The following is a 21,669-nucleotide window of genomic DNA, read 5'->3' as shown; positions in this document are numbered from 1 at the left end:
TCCCAGAATAACCGCAACCCCCTCGGTGTCCCCAAACAAGTACAAACCACAGGCAATACTCTCCTCCCGATGCCGACGCCGAATAGCAGACCGACACTCATGATTACTCCGAGGAGCGAAAGTCCTGAGCAAACAAAGTGGTAGAACAAGCAAACGAACCCAGCGGGAGAGATCACAGGGGGCATCAGACACCGCATCCAAGGCCCCTTTCAAAGCCCGGGCAAACCCAAGACGGCACTTAGGAGGAATAGATTTCACGGTGCGAAGGCGTAAAGACAGCAAACGATCCAGCGAAGATATAGACCACTGAACGAGCTCCACACTATCATCAGAAGAAACCGAAGTAGAAGGAGCCAAAAGTCTCGGAATACCATGAATATGGAAGGTGTAAATGCCACCAACACACCCCGGATACTCCACAACATCACCCCGACTATGCCGACATCTTGCTCTAACAGTACGGGTCATAAAACACACCCCACACAGCCAGAGCCCCATCCGTCTCAAAGAACTCTCGGCATTGGAATAAACAAATCAAACTATCGCAAGAGTCCGACGCGTAAGGTCCAACGCACGGTCATGACAATGTCGGGCCAAATGCTTCTGCCAAGCTGCCTTTGTAAGGCCATTACCATAACCATCCCGACACCCATGAAGACCCGAAAAAGGACAATGGTACCGCACAAGCTCGGGCATGAAGGAAGAAAACCTCACACCCTACCTGCACAAAACCGATATAGCCACCAAAACAACCACCCGAACAAAAACCACACCGCAACCGCACAAGCGGCTGAGGCAAGACACCACTCCCGGGCAAAGTGATCACCAACACACCACCCACTCCGGCGATGATCAACAACCACCCCAAGCAACCCCAAACCCCACGGCACTATCACCCTGCAACACCCACCACAGACCACAACCACCACAAGGCAAGAAAAAGAAACAAATGGCCGACACAAGACCGATAGAGCAAAAAGAGCAAAGAACCACGAGAAAAAGGAAAAAAGAACGGAACCCTAATGCGAAAAAGATCAAAACGAAAAACAAAAAACTCACCGGAGTGCAAGCATGGGCAGGGATGTCAGCCACCACAGCTATGACCGGCGACTTGAGGTCTGATGGCCAAAGGGTGGTGGCACCGTGAGTTAACCACCGCAGTGTGCAAATGGAAACCACAGAAAGATGACAAACACCCCACGCAGAAAACCCTAGACGCAAAACAACCACAAACCACCAACAAAGGGCTCCCCCAGCACCGGCGACGTGAGGTCTAATGGCCGGTGAGAATTGTGGGTGATATTAAACGGTGGCGTACGTCGGGAAAACAGCGAAAAGTATGCCCTAAACAGCTGTCACACAAAACCACACAAACCGAAACCGCAAAACACCCACCACAGACGAACCCTCGACCGACGGCGTGATGGGACCGGCGTGAGAAGACGGTGGTGGCAGTGGGGACGGCGGCTGCAGGTGCGGTGATGTGATAACAGCAGAGTTGCAGGGTTCGTAATCGCCAAATCGCCTCAAAACGCCTCTCTCTCTCTCCTCACTATTTATTATTATTATTATTTATTATTATTATTATTATTATTATTATTATTATTATTATTATTATTATTATTATTATTATTATTATTATTATTATTATTATTATTATTATTATTATTATTATTATTATTTAAGTTATGAGCTACTGTTATTTACTTTGTCAAACTTTAATTATGTTTTTGGTATTAATTCAAAGTTATGAACTATGATAATAAGGTTTCCTAAGTGTTACTTATAACATTACATTTATATTCTATAATACAAATAATTTAAAGGTTCATAGATTGAGTAATTTATACATTCACATTTATGTACTCCTTTGACAAAATATGTTAGTACATATCGCATGCTACTTCAAAAAGTGGTGGACATGTTTTTGTAAAATGACATACCGGTACATTAAAAAAAAAATTAATTTCCGACAAACGAACCTAATAATCGCATTATTAGAGTGCTAGATTCCTTAAGTACAATGTTACCCTCAACAATAGTTTCATAGGCTGAAAGATCCTATAACTATGGCTACTCTTTACGATGAGGGTATTCTTATGATATCCAACATAATAGGTTAAAATAAACCAAATGTGTTTGGTGTGGTGGTTGCTCACCTTATCCCTTAACCATGAGGTTAGGAGTTCGATCCCTGCCCATGGGAATGGAGCAAACTCTTTGGCCAACCGTTTACTTCTTCGTGAGAACACCCGCGATGAGGGGATTATACACTGTTGTCTACGGTGGACACCCCGATTTATTTACAAAAAAAAAAAACATAATAGGTTAAAATATATTCCCTCCTATTTGGAATAACTGTCCCATTTGGACAATGGCACAAAAATTAAGAAATGGAGTTAAAAAATGAAAAGTATTGTATAGGGGTAAGAATATAGGAGAGTTAAATAATGAAAAGTTTACTAATAGGATGGGTAGGGGTGGTTGGGATCGTAAATAAGAAAAGAGTCAAGGGTAGGAAATTCATTAAGCTTGTCCAAATATGGTAAATGAGACAATTATGTAAATAGACGAAAATGGCAAATGAGACAGTTATTCCGAATAGGAGGGAGTATAATTTGTACACTTCTAAACCATATATTCTCACCATATTATTTTATTCTAAAAATAAGTCAATGCTAACTGAAGATAGTATAGCTAATCTTACCATATGAAATCTTACCATATAATGGCAGTATGACGATCCTATAATAATAATAATAATAATAATAATAATAATAATAATAATAATAATAATAATAATAATAATACTACTACTACTACTACTACTACTACTACTAATAATAATAATAATAATAATAATAATAATAATAATAATAATAATAATAATAATAATAATAGTATGAGTCTACAGAAAATATTCTAAACCTTATTATTTTATTGTAAAATACTCATCCCAACATAATATATACATTCTGACCATATTATTTCACTAGGTAGTATCCCGCGCTTCGCGCGGCCTATTTTATAATTTTATTATTATAATTGATGAAAAATAATATAATTCATATATAAGCTTTAATATTTTTACTTATAAATAAAAATAAATTATTTTTTCTCAACTTAATTCTTTTAGGTTTAACTTCAATGTTTTAAAATAAAATACATACAATTTTAATTAAAACTAATAAGTGATTATTAATTATGCATGATCAACGTTTTATAAATAAATTTGTGACTGAGCAAATATCATATTAATTAAAATAAAATTTATTCGAACAATGCAACAATCAACACTAAATTCTCAAATTATATCATTTCATGATACGTTACGTACAAAATCAATTAAATTGTTCAAAATTATGTGGAATTTTATGTAATTTTTAAGTTTTTATGTATAAAGTGTATGTGATATTTATGTATCAAATATATAGAGTCCAAACTCAACTTATTCAAATGTTTTGATTGTGTCTTGCATGTGCTATGTGTCAAACATATCGGTAAGAAATTTGCACCTTTTATTTTTTTAAACAACTATATATAATGATGTTTAAGAGTTTACCTATAAATAAAATAAGTTGAACTTTCTCAAATATTATTTTTTGAGGTTTAACTTCAAAGTATTTAAAAGATAACATATAAAATATTTAACTAAAAGTAATATTTAGTTAATCATAATCAATATTTTATATTTGACGTATACATATTTAATTTAAAATATTAAAGAAAACTGTAAAGTATTTTGTACTTTTTCATGTCTTTTATAATACTATATTACTTAATAATTATTATTTTTGTTTTGATTATTTAAATGCAATCGCGATCAGTGTGTACATACATACTCATACAGATACTCGTTATCACACTATATAAACCTACCAAAATCTCGATCATATGTAATCAATTTCTCTCAATATAAATATTTTCATTCCCATAGTATAAAAACATATGTCGTAGTAGTTTCTTTCAGGTCTATTTTTCATAAATCAATGACTATTCCAAATATATTTTTCTTAATGGATTTAATGGTCTAACACTACTACAGATACAGGCTATGACAACGGGTAAAAACCGTTGTAAAAACAAAAAGCGGACGTTGTTAAAGCGGCCGTTGTAAAAGGTATTTACAACGGTTAAGTTATTTACTAAAGCCGTTGTCGAAAGTATTCACCACGGTTAAAAGCCGTTGTTGTTGCGTGTAAGCCGTTGTGAAAAGTTTTTCAAAAATTTGGTGGGAATAATATAACAACGGTTATCATATAAAAATCCGTTGTTGTATCTTTCCCACCAAAATTGTGAAGACTTTTAACAACAGGTATACGCTAAATAACCGTTGTTGAAAGATGTAGTAACAACGGTTCTTCGTTTAAAACCTGTTGTTGAATATTATGCGCGGGTATTTGTGAAAGGTATTTACAACGGCTCTTATTTTAAAACCTGTTCTTGAATATTATGGTGGGTATTTGTGAAAGGTCTTTACAACGGTGTTTGTTTTAGTAACCGTTTTTATTACGAACTCCTAATTTTTTTAAAAATTAAATTTGTTTCATGCCATTCAAAAACCTGCATATATCAGCAGCACTATATATCAGCACCAGCATAAATCACAGATGGGTTCATCAGAACTCAATAGATTCAATTCAACCATAACAGCAGTATCATATATATATATATATATATATATATATATCAAGGAGTTAAATTTACATGAAATAAGAACATTCCCTAACTTCAACAAAAAATTTACTAAGCTGATCTAAGCATTGAGTATCATGCATTTAGCCTTCAGCATTGCTATGTTCTAAGACGTATTTGCCCAACATGTCCCTTACCTCGTCTATATGTTGCCATTTGTACTGCTGAAGGTCTTGTGGCGCGTTGATTACATACTGCGGAAAAACCAAAGACAAGACATTATTGTAACAACATACATCATTCAGCATAGCAACATCATGGTATAGCAGCAAGCAAGACAACAACAGCTCTAATTTAAAAAAAGTAATAAACACATTATTAAATTACTAACCTTTTCTGGAATTAGGATATATCTTCGCATAATAATCTCCAACATGAACCGACAAACGTAGTATCCATATTGTATGCTATCCGGTTGGCGAGGGACCTATTATTACATAAAAACAAAGAGACGAGAGAAGGCTCACATCAGAATCTTGAACTTTACGTATTGTATTAGTATTAAACACAAATTTTTGCACTTAAGGTATTGTATTTGAGCACGTACCCCTGTTATCGTAATAAAAGTAGGACCATCATCAGAATCTTTCGTGAGTTGATCCTGCTCGTTAGCTCTTTTCTTCTCAAAGGTCTTTTTTTTTTTAAAAAAAAAGGAGGCAGAAACTCATTTTTTTAGGGGCAAAAATGAGCTTTTTGCAATAAATAAAAATTAAAACTTAATGTTATTATAAATAAATCAGTATTATAAACTTACTTAATAATCAAGCGCTTAAAAGTCTTGCTTGGTTGATTATGTATAGAGTCCAACCAAAAAACTTTCTTCTTCGTCGGCATGATGGCTGCTAGCACCCAATGAGTCCTACATCAAGAGACATGCATCATCATTATTAACAAGTACATATATTAGTTATGAAAATGCAATTGTAGGGGGAAACGTAATATTAATTTGTTTATTACCCGTTTTCATTATAAGGGGCAAAAACCAGCTTCTTGGTTGTCGCCAATTGCTGAGCAATATAATCTACCCGATCTTCGAACGAAAAAATCGTGATAAACATAGATAAAACATAGGGGCACATGAATCCGTATTGATCACATGGAATCTTGTTCTCGGGGATCACTCTCAATTTCAATATCCTACATTATTACGGTATTAATTCCGGTATTTAAAACACTATCTAGTAGTCAGAAAATTAGAATATGAAATTATTTATTAAGAAACTTACTTCATCCAAACAAATAGGTGTTGGACATCAATCTCGTCTAGGCCAGCCCAAATGGCTAGCATCTCCCATGACATAATTGCTTCGCGTTCAATCCCTACAATATGCTCCTCGAGCGGAATAATTATCAATTGCTCGTTTTCTATGCGCTTGCAAGCCTCCTCATGTAGTTTCCTCATCGTCACCGTTCTTACTTTTAGCATGTAATCCTTCCCAGAATATTTTGTGGAGTTTAAACTCCTAACATCTTTCAGTTCGGGGAAATAATGATTCTCTGATTTTGTGCTACTACCACCAGCCTACACATGTAGATAATTAAAATAATAAAAAATCCAAAGGTAACATATCCTAGCTAGATAGTTGGAGTAATAAAAATAAAAGAGTACTTAACTAAATACCTCATCAACCCGCTCTTTCAATGATGAGGTAGTAGTAGCAGGCATGACTGGGGACTTAGGCTTATCCGTCTTTTTTGTCCCCTACACAAAGTTTTCATGCTTTTTAGAAATACAGAAAAAATATAAATAAAGGGAGGTTTTTAAAAAAATGGAGAAGTTAATTAAATACATCATCAAGTTGTTGTCTGGACGAGGTAGTTGGCATGTCCGGGGACTTAGGCTTATCCGCCTTAGCCGGTTTTTTTGTTCCCTACAAAAAATTTCCATGCTTCTTAGAAATACAGAAAAAATATAAATAAAGGGAGGTTTTCAAAAAAATGGAGAAGTTAATTAAATACCTCATCAAGTTGTTTTCTCGACGAGGTAGTTGGCATGTCTGTGGACTTAGGCTTATCCGCCTTAGCCGGCTTTTTTGTTCCCTACAAAAAAAAAAAATAACATATAAATTTAACATATAAAAACATTAAACAATTAAAAATTTAACATATGAAGGTATTTTTTCGAACCCCAACTTCTTACGGCTGAGGCGAAGACGAACGAGCCAGGAAGATGTGATATTCAGGCCATTGGATGAAACTTCTAACCGCATCTCCCAGAATGGTAATGTCGTCACGAACTGGGACGGGCAGTTGAAAGTTTTCATGGCCTGGAAAGATTTCAGTTATCTCCACTTTTCTATGATTTAGCAAAAGTTTTTCGCCATGAACAACCACTACGCTTTCATTGATTTGGTGGGCACTTCTACGAGAGCCCGCCAACACGCACAATTGGTTTCTCGAATTTAGGGTCAAGAAATAACTAGCCTCCCGTTTACGGCCTGAAGAATACACATACATTATTATATCCCAAAATTTAATAGAATTCATATAAATTTAACTAATTAAACACTTCATGCATACCTTACGAAAACAAAGAACTGACTTGAAGGGGATGTATGTTTGTTTTCCATCACCCATCTTCTCAAGTTACATCTCCTTTTCGGACCCATTATTTACCTAATAAAATTAACCAATGGCACGATGTCGGTTATAGTATTAGAGCCGGCAGGAAACACACCCCCGATCTTACCCAAAAAAAAGAAAAGAAAAATAAGGAAGTATTAGGTACCTGATCGGCTTTAGTTGTTACAACTTCAGAAGCATTAGGTACCTGATCTTTCTGAATCTCGTTGACCGATACTTCCTTCTCATGTATTGCCAAGGTAGTAGTGTTCTTGGCCTCTTGACCAATCTGTTGTACCTTATTACCCCCTTTAATGACATCCTCCATCATCTTCACTTCTTCTTCGGAAGGCTTGCCTCCAGCATTCATCTTTAGTAGTACGGATGCCAATAACTGAACCTGCGTGCCAAGAATGTAATGTTTCAGCAATTTTTATCCCAACAATAACATGTGAATTGAACTTAAATGAAAATAATAGAATAAATGGTACCATGTCAGCCTTCTCAGCCTTAGTCTTTCTTTTCTTCTTTTTCGGGGCAGTTGTCCCATAATATTTCGTTACTCCAACCTGTAACGGGACGCCCCTCAATCGACCTGGATGTTCGGGTCGGCCGATCGCTCTAGCAAGAACGTCATCACGACCATTGGGAGTGAATTTCCCTTCTTCTACCTCCTTCAATACCTTGTCCTATAATATATTAAATAAACTTAAAATTATATTTGTGACTAAAATAATAAAGTTAGTAATGAACTCGTCTTAATAAAATAATGCTTACTATGTTGGCCAACACTTCCTCATCATATTTGTCATGCGACCGGGATCCTTTAGGCGTGTGCCCTGCTTTATAAGTTACATGTCGATCCAAGTCGGTCACTTCCTTTGCCACCTACATATTAACATGGTAACAATTATACATGTAAATGTGTATCAAGTCCAAGTGTGATTAAAAAAATCAAATCTCATAGGGGAATGCATGCTACTTACGAGGTTGTCCTCTATCAATCTGTAACCGCCTCGAGAACCATACCATTTCCCATTCTTGCATGAAATGTTAGCACGATTTCTTCTGCTAATGGCCTTCAAATTATATAAAAGCGCAAGTAGATGAGATAATAAAAAGATTATATAAAGAACTCATTAATTAAAAAAATGATAGGTAAATCATTAAAAGGCGAGGATATTTAACCTGAAACTTCTCACTAGTTCTCATCGCTTTGAAAAGATCCCATTGTTCCTGACTGATGGTGGGACACTTATTGTCTGCCGGTGGGCTCTTACGCATCTCCCCCGTTGCCTTGTCCACATACAACCAATCCCTAGCAACGTCACACTTTCACTGCCTTAGGGCACCCCCTGCCTTCTGCATTAAATACTTATCATGACATTCATCGGCAATATCAAAGGCTTCCTTTATACGAGCCAAGTATAACTCCGCCAATTTTGGATTCAAATTTCTAACATCATCTAAATGGATAGGCACAAACTGTCTTGTGCAACATCCAATCCAACTGGATAAAAAATTCCCCTTCGAGCTCCATGTTATTTTAAGCGGCTCTTTAGCGGCTATAGCTGCAAGGACTTGCGGGCACTTCATAGCACCCCTCGCACCAGGCTTATTATTATTATCCCCACGCTTATTATTATTTTGACTTCTTTTCCGTTTTTCACCCATGATAATCCTAAAACCCAAATATGAATGAAATAGTAAATGAACAACTTAACAACGTCATGCAAAGTATTATCTAAAACCCTAAAGAGGAATGAAAATTTAAAACAACAGTTTGAGCTTCTAAAATCCTAAACCCTAATAAGAGGAGTGAAGTAGATGATGCGGGATGATAAAGATAACAAAGAAGACGAAAAACAAATAGATGCATGAAAAACAAAAAAGATGATCGTCTTAAAACCGTAATGACGAAACACAAAATTAAAGTGAACATACCTGATGATGATGATGATGATAAAGAGAACGAGCATGATGATAAGGGAAGGCAATGGAATTTGAGCGCCGGAAAGTGGGCGACGGCCGGCAACGAGAATGTAGAAAGCGGGGGAGAGAGAATAATAAACTCAGGATACCAACGGTTGAACTGGTGTTGTGTGTGTTTGTGTGGTATGTTGTATGTGTTTGTAAATTAGTTTTTTATTAAGACACTCTATTGACAACGGGTCCTCAAAACAAAACAATTGTTATATGTTAATAACAACGGGTCAATAAAAGTCAACCGTTGTCATAACTTTATTACAACGGTTAAAATATACCCGTTGTAATATATTTTCACCAAATTTACGCCAAAATAAAATATGTCTAAAAAATAAATGACAACGGGTAGGGGTACTACACCCGTTGTTGAAAGTAATAACAACGGATAATGTAAATATAACCGTTGTTGATAGTAATAACAACGGGTGATGTAAATATAACCGTTGTTGAAAGTATTAACAACGGGTAATTTAAATATAACCGTTGTTATTGTTGAACCTTTTTTTTTTAAATTACTGTAATTCCATTACAGTCCAAACCTATAACAATACATACTGTAACAGCAGAAGTACTATATACTGCAACATTATTTAGCAATTTCAACAACAGCATCCACATCTAATAATAAGATCAAGAAAAAACGACAACACCAGCATGCATGCATACTGCATATCTACAGGATTTACCATGCTATGCAAATTTGGGAATCTTTATTTAACAATGACCATTGGTTCTATTGGCTTTTTAAAGCTACCAAAAGCTAAAGACATACAACACATCTCAAACTTGCTATAAATTCAGAAAAGAGGCATCCCATTAGCTCCCCACAACTCACAAATAAATTAAACCATCAAATTACTGGTCTGAAAATGACTCAAAATGTTGGTTGTTCATATCATTGTGTCCTGATGAATGCCCCAGGCCACATAGATATAGACAATGGAAAATTTGCTGCTAAGAGCTTTAATCCTTTGAGGAATAAGCTTATTGAGCTGGGATACTCGGTCAGCAAAGTTAAGCAACAATGGGGGCCATGGAGATTCAAAGGGAGTCTACTCATTCAGTTTGGAATATCACCTACACATGCAGAATCAGCATTTAAGTTTGACATGATGTTTTAACTCAGAGGCCATGGCAGGAACGACTGGAATGCTCCGAATAGGTCAACACTCGAACCATACCTCTGGGTAGCCACAGACTTGGATGCTAAGCTTCTGAAAAATACCGTGGACTATGTCCAAGTGCCGTATGCGACCATCATTGATGGGCAGCAGTCGGCCAGGTTAGAAAGCGTCGATGCCTACCACCAGGTTGTGGCTATTTTCCAAGCAATGTACCCCTAAAACTGTGTGTGTTTGTATCCGCCTATCATAAGTCGTGTGTTATTTGTTGAGTGTAAAACTGTGTGTGTCTGTATCCGCCTATCATAAGCAGTGTCGTGGGCCTGTATGAAAAGGCAACTTGAATAAAGATAATGTGTAACCCTGTGGTCTTGTAAGATTTCCAGTACGTTTGTATTAAATATGCAGTTCCTTCTACTAATCTGTTCAGTGGAGATAGTTATTTTAAAAAAAAAAAAACTAAAAGGAAGATATATATATATATATATATATATATATATATATATATATTTAAAAAATAAAAATAAAAATAAAAGCTACTATTTCATTATAAGATACAGTGGGTAGATCATATGAGAACAAAGGAAGTAATAACTTACATTATGGACCATATTAGGATCGGGGACGTTTCTTGGATGTCATAGTTTCTTCGTTAACGCAAATAACTTCACCATGGTCATCACACAAATAGATGCTTTCAGTGTCCTCATGATCAGTGTCAACATCGTCGAAATAAGATACATACGGTGGTAGAGTGATCCATTCCCTCAAAAACGACATCCTAATCATCATCACCATTATCGGATGGACTACTCCTTCTACTCCTTATAGACATTACAACAGACCACCTCTTATCCATAGGATTGGTGACATAGAACACTTGTTTAACTTGGGATGCCATTATGAAAGGATCATCCTTATTATTGCCAACCTTACCCACATTAACCAACGTAAATCCCATCTTATCCTTTCGGACACAATGTATGTTGTTATCAACCCAGTTATATCGAAACAAAGGCATTGTGAAATCAATGTAATCTAGTACCAATATTTCTTGAATAACACCATAATAAAGGCACTTTCACCAAATAGGCTTTTTATCTTTTGAAGTAGCAAAGTGCATTGCCTCAAATTCAGAACTCACACCACTATTTTGCATTGTGCTCAACTCATCTTGGTCGCGGATGTAAAAAGTATATCCATTAATGGCAAAACTGCTGTAAAAGGTGACTCTGTCATTTGGACCTAAACCAAGACGTAGTAACCTAGGAGAGATGTCATCACCAGTTTGATTCGGACACTCTAAGACAATATTCCTAAACCACTCTTCAAACGTCTTCGTATGCTCGTTTGCAATCCACTTCTCGGTCTTGTTTGGGTGATCGTATTTGAGCTCATCTTTGTATTGTTGAATATAAGGTTGCACTTCATCTTCGTTGTTTAGCACATACGTATGTGCTAAATGCAACATTTCACGTGTCACAATTTTTTTCAACCCGGCCCCTAATACCTTTTTCGGTCATCCAGTCACTATGACGATTCTTAGGAACGCCAATCAACTCCTCAGGGGAGAGATGAGCGTAACAATATGAAAGAGCTTCGTCTAAAATAGCGCGTTCAGTAATACAACCTTCCGGACGATACCGATTAGATGTATAGTCCTTGTAGACTTTCATCAATCTTTCGAAAGGATACTGGTATCTCAAGTACACGGGCCCAAGGTACAAAATCTCCCTAACCAAGTGAATGGTAAGATGAATCATGATAGTGAAGAAAGAGGGTGGAAAATACATTTCCAACTGACAAAGAGAGGTTACAACGAGGTCTTGCAATGAATCCGCGTCATCGGGATCGATGACTTTCTCGCATATGGACTGGAAGAAGAGACAAAATCTAGTTATAGCATATCTTACCTTTTCAGGTAAAATGGAACGAATAGCCACAGGTAGTAATTGTTGCATCAAAGTGTGACAATCATGTGACTTTAACCCGGTGAGTTTTAGGTCTTGCATCGACACTAGGCTTTTGATGTTCGATGAATAACCATGTGGCACTTTAATTCCATTCAAGCATGCATATAACTCTTTTTTCTCATTCCGTGAAAGGGTATAAGCTGCTGGCGGTAAAAATGTACGATTACCTCTCTTCTGTGGTGCCATCTCTAGCCCAATACCCATCATTTTCATATCTTCCCTAACTGCGGCGTTATCCTTTGTTTTACCGGGAACATTCAGAAGGGTATTGATAATATTATCACAGACATTTTTCTCAATGTGCATGAAATCGAGGCAATGCCTGACCTCCAGGTCAGGCCAATATGGAAGTTTATAAAAAAATATGGATCTTTTCTTATACCCACGAGTAGACAATTTAGAGCCGCTCTTCTTCCCATAATCTATCTCAATATGCTTTATTTTTTGATAAACTTCATGTCCACTCAAAATTCTAAAAGGTTGACGAAATTCTTGTCTTCCATTGAATGCTTTCTGCATCTTGCGATAACAATGGTCATGATACAAGAACCTCCTATTTCCCATATACACATACTTATGAGAAGACTTCAAGTATTCAGACTCGATATCCTCCCCACACAATGGACAAGCCTCTTTCCCATGAACTGTGTGCCCAGAAAGGTCGCCATAAGCCGGATAGTCAGATATTGTACACAATAACATCTCTCTAAAATTGAAAGTTTCGTTCTTATATGCATCAAATACTTCTATCCCACAACATTCGCAAATCATCTAGAAGAGGTTCTAAATAGACATCTATATCATTTCCAGGTTGTTTAGGGCCGAAAATTAACAACGACAACATCAAATACTTTCTTTTCATGCACACATATGGAGGTAAGTTATAAATAGCCAACACTACTGGCCAAGTACTATGTTGGCTACTCATGTTTCCGTATGGGTTCATTCCATCAGTGGACAGTACTAGACGTAAGTTTCTAGGTTCATTGCCGAACTCAAGATACTTAGCGTCGAACGGTTTCCATTGCATACCATCTGTTAGGTGTCTTAGCTTTCCATCATTTATTCTTCCTGTTTCATGCCAAGTTAACATTTTTGAATCATCGGGATTCGCATAAATCCTTATGAATCTTGGTATCACTGGAAAATACCACAACACCTTAGCCGGGATCCCTTCCTTATCCTTATAACGCCACTCCAAACATTTAGGGCAATTGGTTAAGTTTTGATATAATTTCCGATACAATATGCAATCATTTGGACATGCATGTATTTTCTCATATTTCATACCCACTCCTCTTATTAGTTTTTTTGCCTCATATGTCTTAACAGGTAGAACATTACCATCTAGAAGCAACTCCTTTATCAAGGCTAAAAAACTAGTGAAACACGTGTCACTCACCCCATTTGCCCCCTTGATATTATACAACTTCACCACAGCCGACATTTTTGTGAACTTACAACCAGGATACAGAGGTGCTTCAAACTCACACAACTTCTCATACATGTTGTTAAGGTCATCCCAATTAATAGTGTCATCACCTACATCTTTAAAAGCATTCGACTCATTATCATTCTCTTCATTATCTATAGACCCAACATTCAACTTCTCTGCTTCCAACTCTTCCAACTAAAAAAACTCGGCAAACTCGGGATCATCACTTGGCCTTTCGTGTACCTCAACATCATCTTCTTCAAAGCTATTCTCATCCTCTAATGGTTCTCCATGAAAAATCCAACGTGTATAGGATCGACTAAATCTCCACTTTTCTAGGTGTATTTTAACGTCCGGAAAAGCCATATACCTAATATTACCACATCTTTCACAAGGACATTCAATACTAGAAGAACCTTTTAAATTGTTCGAAACGACTTCATAAAATTCAGCTAAACCATTCTTATAGTTGCGGTCACTCACATTTGCATCAATCATCCAAGTTCGAGTCATTTTTCTACATTCGTAATATATAGGCAACTAATTCAGAAAATCCAATAATAGGCAAACAAATAAACGAAATTCAGGAAAGCAATTAAGCTAAATTATCAACAAATTAGATAATAACCCAAAAAATTCACAAATTCAAAAATAATCGACATTCATAGGCCAGGAAATTGAACATACAATCCTATATCTATAAGTGTTGCTAAGAAACATATATACCTGATTGATAAACACGATGAGGGAGAGAAGACGGTGACAACAGTGACGGAGATGAAGACAGAGAGACGATCAGGGAGGAATGGAGGATGATATTAGTGTATAGTAGCAGTATTAGCTTGTGTTCGTGTTTTGTAGCTTATAGCAGAATAAAGAAATCTGTTGTTCTTAAGATTTGCATAACATTAATAACAACGGGTATTCAGTCTACAACCGTTGTTAAAATATAATAACAACGGGTTCTAAAAAAACCGTTGTCATTACTTTTCACTAATTTTGCGCCAAATTATTAACAACGGTTAAAAACTTAAAATGTATTACAGATTCAACCGTTGTTATTAGTTTTTATATTAACAACGGTTTTTAAAGTATGACCCGTTGTTAAAACCAATAACAACGGTTAACACCATAGAACCGTTGTAATTAAGTTTGGTAAAATTCGCGCCATCCATTCTACAACGTCTTATGGTGATTTTCATGAATAAGCGTTGTTAAAGGGCCGTTGTAGTTGCCTGTATTTGTAGTAGTGTAAGTATTATATCTTTCTCAGAATATTTTTTACGTAAATGTAAAATATTGTGAGACACTTACTTTAATAATCTTTACATGTCGAAATATTTCAATAAATGTAATGAAAATTATACTCATATGAAAGCATTTTGCGGAATGAACGTATTTATTTACATTTTAGAATTTTTATCAATTTTTTAATATAAATTTAAAATCAAATTACTGTAATTGTTATATGTAATTTTATAATACATTTATTAAACTCTAATTAATACTTTGCTGAGATTTATGTAGCATTTATTATGTTTATATTTAATGTCCAGCTATAATTAATACTTGTATTTAATGATGGGTTGACAAGTGGCGCATCCACAATGCTTCAACCCAGTTTTATATATACACTAGATAGTATCCAGCGCATCGCGCGGCCTGCTTTAAAATTTTATTATTGTAATTGTAGAAAAATAACATAATTTATATATGACCTTTAATATTTTTAATTATAAATAAAAATAAATCAATTTTTCTCAAATTTAATTTTTTAGGGTTAACATCAATGTTTTAAAATAAAATACATATCATTTTAAATAAAACTAGTAAGTGATAATTAACTATGCATGATCAATGTTTATAAATTATTTTGTGACTGATCAAATATCATATTAATTAAAATAAAATTTATTCGAATAATGCAACAATCAACATTAAGTTCTCAAATTATATCATTTCACTATATGTTATGTTACAAATCAATTAATATTTGTTCAAAATAATGTGAATATAACTTTATGTAATTTTTAATTTTTTATATATAACGTTTGATATTTATTTATCAAACATATAGATTTCAAACTCAACTTATTCAAATGTTTTCATTGTGTCTTACATGTGTTATGTGTCAAACATATCTATAAGAATTGTACCTTTTGTATTTTTAAACAACTATATATAAATGATGTTTAAGAGTTTATCTGTAAATAAAATAGGTTAAACTTTCTTAAATAATATTTTTTGAGGTTTAACTGCAAAGTATTTAGAAGATGACATATAAAATATTTAACTAAAAGCAATATTTAGCTAGTCATAATCAATATTTATACTTGACGTATACATATTTTAATTGAAGATATTAAAGAAAAATATAACACTTTTTCTACCTTTTCATGTCGTTTATAATACTATATTATTTTATAATCATTACTTTTGTTTTGATTATTTAAATGCACTCGCGATCACTGTGTACATACATACTCGTTATCTCATTATTTAAACCTATCAAAATCTCACATATATTCAGTTTTTCGCTTCATTCCCACATAAAAACTTATCTTTTAGTAGTTTTTTTTTTAAATTATGTTTTTAATAAATACAATGACTCTTCTAAATATATTTTTCTTAGGATTTAATGGTTAAAGTTTTATAACTTTCTCAAAATGTCTTTTTACGTAAACATAAAACATTATGAGACACTCATTTTAATCATCTCTATAAATAAAAATATTTCAATAAATATAATGAAAATTATACTCAATTTGAAGCATTTTTCGCAATGAACGTAATTATTTACGTTTTAGAATTTATATCAAAATAATTTTTTAATAAATTTAATATCAAATCACCATAATTATTTAATTTAATTTTATAATAAAATTTATTAAATTATAATTAATATTTTGTTGAGATTTATACAACATTTATTATGTTTATATTTAATGTTCAGCTGTAATTAATACTTGAATTTAATGTTGGGTTGAAACGTGGCGCATCCACATCGACTCAAGCCCTCAACCAATATATATATATATATATATATATATATATATATACATATATATATATATATATATATATATATATATATATATATATATATATATGGAGAGAGAGAGAGAGAGAGAGAGAGGATCAACTAAGTCCACTATATGTATTTGAGTCCATAAGTCCTTATAAGGGTCATTGGATGAAGGTAATGGAAGACTAGGATTTGATGTCAATATGTGGCTACAAATTAATCCCTCCACCTTTTCTCTAATTAACTCATCAAAAAAAAAAAATAAAAAAAAATACAAAACCCAAATAAATCATTTATTCATTTCTTCTTCATTCACCACCATTACCACTACCCCACCCGACACCCCACCGCCACCCACACCCACAGCCGGTAACTTTTATAAATTCGTTTTTTTTTCCAGATTTTGCGTCTCATTATTTCCGTCACTTTTTTTTTTTTTTTTTTTTTTTTTTTTTCAGATTTTGTGTTAAATTTGTTGTTTGGGGTCGGTTTATTTTATTTGTTAATTTTTGTTGTTATTTATTCTTTTCAAATCTCTTCTTGTTATACGTATTTTTTAAGATTTCGGGTTTTAAATCTCTTTTTTTTGTGAGATACTTTTTTTTTCATCTAAGATCTACTAAAATATTTTTCATAAAATTTGTTGTTTTAATCTTAGCTATATAAAAATTCTTATAATTTGTTGATTTTAATCTTATATTTCACATTTTTATATAAAAATGATATGAAATGATTAAAGTTACACAGTTATAGGCAAAAGTTATACTGTTATGGACTAAAGTTATACAAAAATGGACTAAAGTTATACAAAATTGCCTAAAGTTATACGAATATGGACTAAAGTTATACAAATAAGGACTAAAGTTATACAAAAATTGACTAAAGTTGTACAAAAATGGACTAAAGTTATACAAAAATTGACTAAAGTTATACAAATATCTACATTAGGAATGTGTTGAACTTCTACTCAATGAATGTATAACTCTAGTAACGCTATGAGTGACTTCTACTCAATGAATGTATAACTCTAGTAGGAATGTGTGTAACTTCAATGAAACTATAACTTTTGTTTTCTCATTGCTCTTTGTTGACAAATGGAATATTTAAGCATAACAACAAAAAATATAAGTATAGCAACAAAAAATAACAAATAAAAACCAACACTATAAATTTGAATTTATATAAGTATTGTTTGTATAAATTTTATCCATATTTGTATAACTTGAGTCCATATTTGTATAACTTTAGTCCATTTTTGAATAATTTTAGCCCTTATTTGTATAACGTTAGTCCATATTTGTCCATTTTTGTATAACTTTAATCCATTTTTGTATAACTTTAGTCATTTTCGATAAATTAATTGGAGTTTTATATAATTTTATGTAACTTCAGTCCAATTTGTTTTACGAGTGTAACTTTAGTCCAAAATTGTGTAATTTTAGTACAAAATCGTATAACTTTAGTCCAACAAACGTATAACTTTAGTACAAAATCGTATAACTTTAGTCCAACAAACGTATAACTTTAGTCCAAAATCGTGTAACTTTAGTCTATAATAGTATAACTTCATTTATTTTTTGTATAACTTTAGTCCAACAAACTTATAACTTTAGTTTTATATAATTTTATCATCTGAACTTTTAAGATTAGAAACTAAAAAAACCAACAATAACAAAAACAAAAAAGAATCGAAAATAACTTTAATCCATAATAACAAAAACCCGTTAATCTAACAAAAAAACCGTATATCTAAGAAATAACAAAATAACAAAATCATGATTCATCAAAATAAAAAATTAACAATGAAAAATAAAAATTAAATTTATTACTAAAAATTAAAAAAACCGTCTCACAACAACACCAACACACAAATTGTATAACTTTAGTCGTAAATTGTATAACTTTAATGTTTTAAGGGTTTAACTTTAGTCGTAAGTTGTATAACTTTAATGTTTTAAGGGTATAACTTTATTCGTAAATAGTGTAACTTTGATGTTTAAAGGGTATAACTTTAGTCGTAAATAGTGTAACTTTAATGTTTTAAGGGTATAACTTTAGTCGTAGATAGTATAACTTTAATGTATTAAGGGTATAACTTTAGTTGTAAATAGGGTAACTTTTATAAAACCAAATAAATCTGAAAAATTAAAATCAACAAATCTAAAACCAATAGATATGAAAAAAAAATATGAAAAAAATTAAAACATATCTAAAAATATAAAAACTAGATCTAAAAAAATAACAACCCACTAAAATAAGTAAATAACAAAAAAAAAAACAATAAACCAAATAAAATCTGAAAAATACAAAGAAATAGACAATAAACACAAAATAAAGACCCACAAAAAAAATAATAAACCAAATAAAATCTGAAAAAAACAAAAAATAGACAACAAAAAATAGGAACAAATCAAAACAAAGACCCTCAATGCAATAATAAGACAAGATTTAATATACGAAATCTGAAGTTACACATAATGACTATTAAAGTTGTACAAAATGTCACTGAAGTTATAAATTTAAATACTTCGTATTTTAAATATCTTCTTAAAAATTCGTCTTATTAATTCGTTTAAATAATGAATTTATAAGTTATAAGACGAGATTTAAAAATATGGTACTCAATAAACAAATCTATAAATAAAAAAAAAATCGAAAACGATAAAATTAGCAAAAACATAGAAAAGGCAAAGGTACTCAGAGTACATCATCATCAAATAAAAAAAAGACAAAACAAAAAAAACCCATCATCAAATAAAAAAAGAAAAACCGATCGGAATCGAAAACCAGCAAAAACAATCGAAAATAACAATCGAAGAGGAGGTGGGAGCAGGCGGTGGTCGTGCGGTTGATATTGGTGGTTGTGGGTGGTGACGCGTCCAGATCTAGACGTGGAGGAGATGTGGGGAGTGAGGAGGTCGTGGCAGGTGGTGGCGGCAGCAGGAGGAGGGAGGTTGTGAGGTCAGATGGAGGTCGTCAGTGGTGGTGTTGGCATGATGTGGTTGGGTTGGTGAGCTGGGTTAGGAGATGTGGTGGGGTGGCTGGGTTGGTGAGCGGGGTGGTTGAGGGAGGGTGGCACGGGCAGATCTGTTGTGGGGATCTGTGGTGATGAAGGCGGTGGTTTGGAGGTCAGAAATGGTGGCTGTCGGGTTTGGGAAATGGTGGCTGTCGGTGGGGTGGTGGTGTAGGGATCTGTTTTGTTTTGGGGGGTTTTTTTTTTAGTTTGTTTTGAATTGTTTTTTTTGAGAGAGGATGGGAGAAAAATGAGAGAGAATGAGTGAATGAGAGAGAAGTGAGAGAGTGAATTATGAGGAAGTGAGAAGAGAGATTAGAATGGTGAAGGAGTTATACAAGATTAGAAGAAGTTGTACAAGATTAGGGAGGGAGATTTATGGCCATCCATTGAGATGCAATCTCATCCACCCATTCCCTTTATCCAAAGGCTCTTATATGGACTTAGGGACTCATATGATATGAGGGACTCATGAGAACCCTTCTCTCTCTCTCTCTCTCTATATATATATATATATATATATATATATATATATATATATATATATATATATATATATATATATTCGGGATCCTGTGAGAACCATCAAGATAATGAGAACCATGAGAACCACTTATATCTTAAGTAAATACGGACGATTGGGATTAAGTCGCCTATTCTCAATCCTTCTAACACCGTCATTTTACTTTCTTTGCTTTCTCGCTCCTCTGTCTCTCATTTCGATCTCGTTTTCGCAATCCTCCCTGCAACTCATACTATCTCTCTCCTCACCTCCGCATTCATCTCGAATTGTACACTCAACCGCCATTACTGTGACTTCATCTACAATGATCAACCGACTTTTTCTCTGCTGCTTCCATCTTTGTTTCTCTAGTTTCATTTACGATTCTCTTGCTTCATTCCTTCAAATTTAGGTAATTTCTCAATTTCCCCTATTTCTTTCTTATTCCTCAATTTTTACGATTTTTATGATTCAAATTAGTTGATTAGGGATGCATTCACCTACTCGATATTTATCCGGTCTTAATATGAGAGGGACAATATACATTCAGTTTTTAGGGTTCTTGATAGGATGAAGAGGTACAATTTGGTTCCGAATGTGTTTACTTATAATTGTATTATTAAGCGGTTGTGTGCTAATGAGAAGATTGAAGAGGCTTATCAGCTCTTAGAAGAGATGATAGAAGCGGGGGCAATTCCTGATACTTGGAGTTACAATGCAATTATGGCTTTCCATTGTGATCGAACCGAGGTCAATAGAGCTCTGAAATTGTATTCTAAGATGGAAAAGGAAAATTGTAAGCCAGATAAGCATACATATAACATGCTGCTGAAAATGTTAATTAGGATAGGAAGATTCGACAAGGTCGAAGAAGTGTGGGATAGTATGCCAGTGAGGAGCTTTTATCCTTCAGTTTTGACATATGCTGTCATGATTCATGGCTTCTTAAGAAGAAAAACAAGTTAGAAGAAGCGTGTAAATATTTCGAGATTATGATTGATGAAGGAATCCCACCTTACCCTTCGACTCTCGAGTTATTGAAGAATCGACTGATAGGATGGGGAATTTTGGACAAGATAGAGATATTGGCTGATAAGATGAATGGAAGTAGTTCTTCAACAATAAAAGATATGTCCATGACAATGCGAGGTCATAGGTCTAGTCGAAAGAGAATTGAGCAAGATAACTCGGAACTTAGTGAAGAAGAATGGCCCTTTAGACCTGATGTAACATGATCCGAATTTCTTACAGGGCGCGCTACTGATTTCAGCTTCGATCATTAGTTTCTTAAGATACTTCATGTAATAATGTAATGTAGAATTGTCATGTTTGATTTATCAAAATAACTGTTTTCATA

The 21,669-nt window shown here is 33.8% G+C and overlaps 1 pseudogene; it reads left to right on the top strand.

The window, feature by feature from the left end:
* Nucleotides 1-949: 949 nt before the first annotated feature.
* LOC141594961 (uncharacterized) lies at nucleotides 950-21,669 on the top strand (annotated as a pseudogene).

The sequence above is a fragment of the Silene latifolia genome, chromosome 8 (genome assembly GCF_048544455.1).
Source record: "Silene latifolia isolate original U9 population chromosome 8, ASM4854445v1, whole genome shotgun sequence".
Taxonomy (NCBI): domain Eukaryota; kingdom Viridiplantae; phylum Streptophyta; class Magnoliopsida; order Caryophyllales; family Caryophyllaceae; genus Silene; species Silene latifolia.
This window is presented reverse-complemented; position numbering and strand designations above follow the sequence as displayed.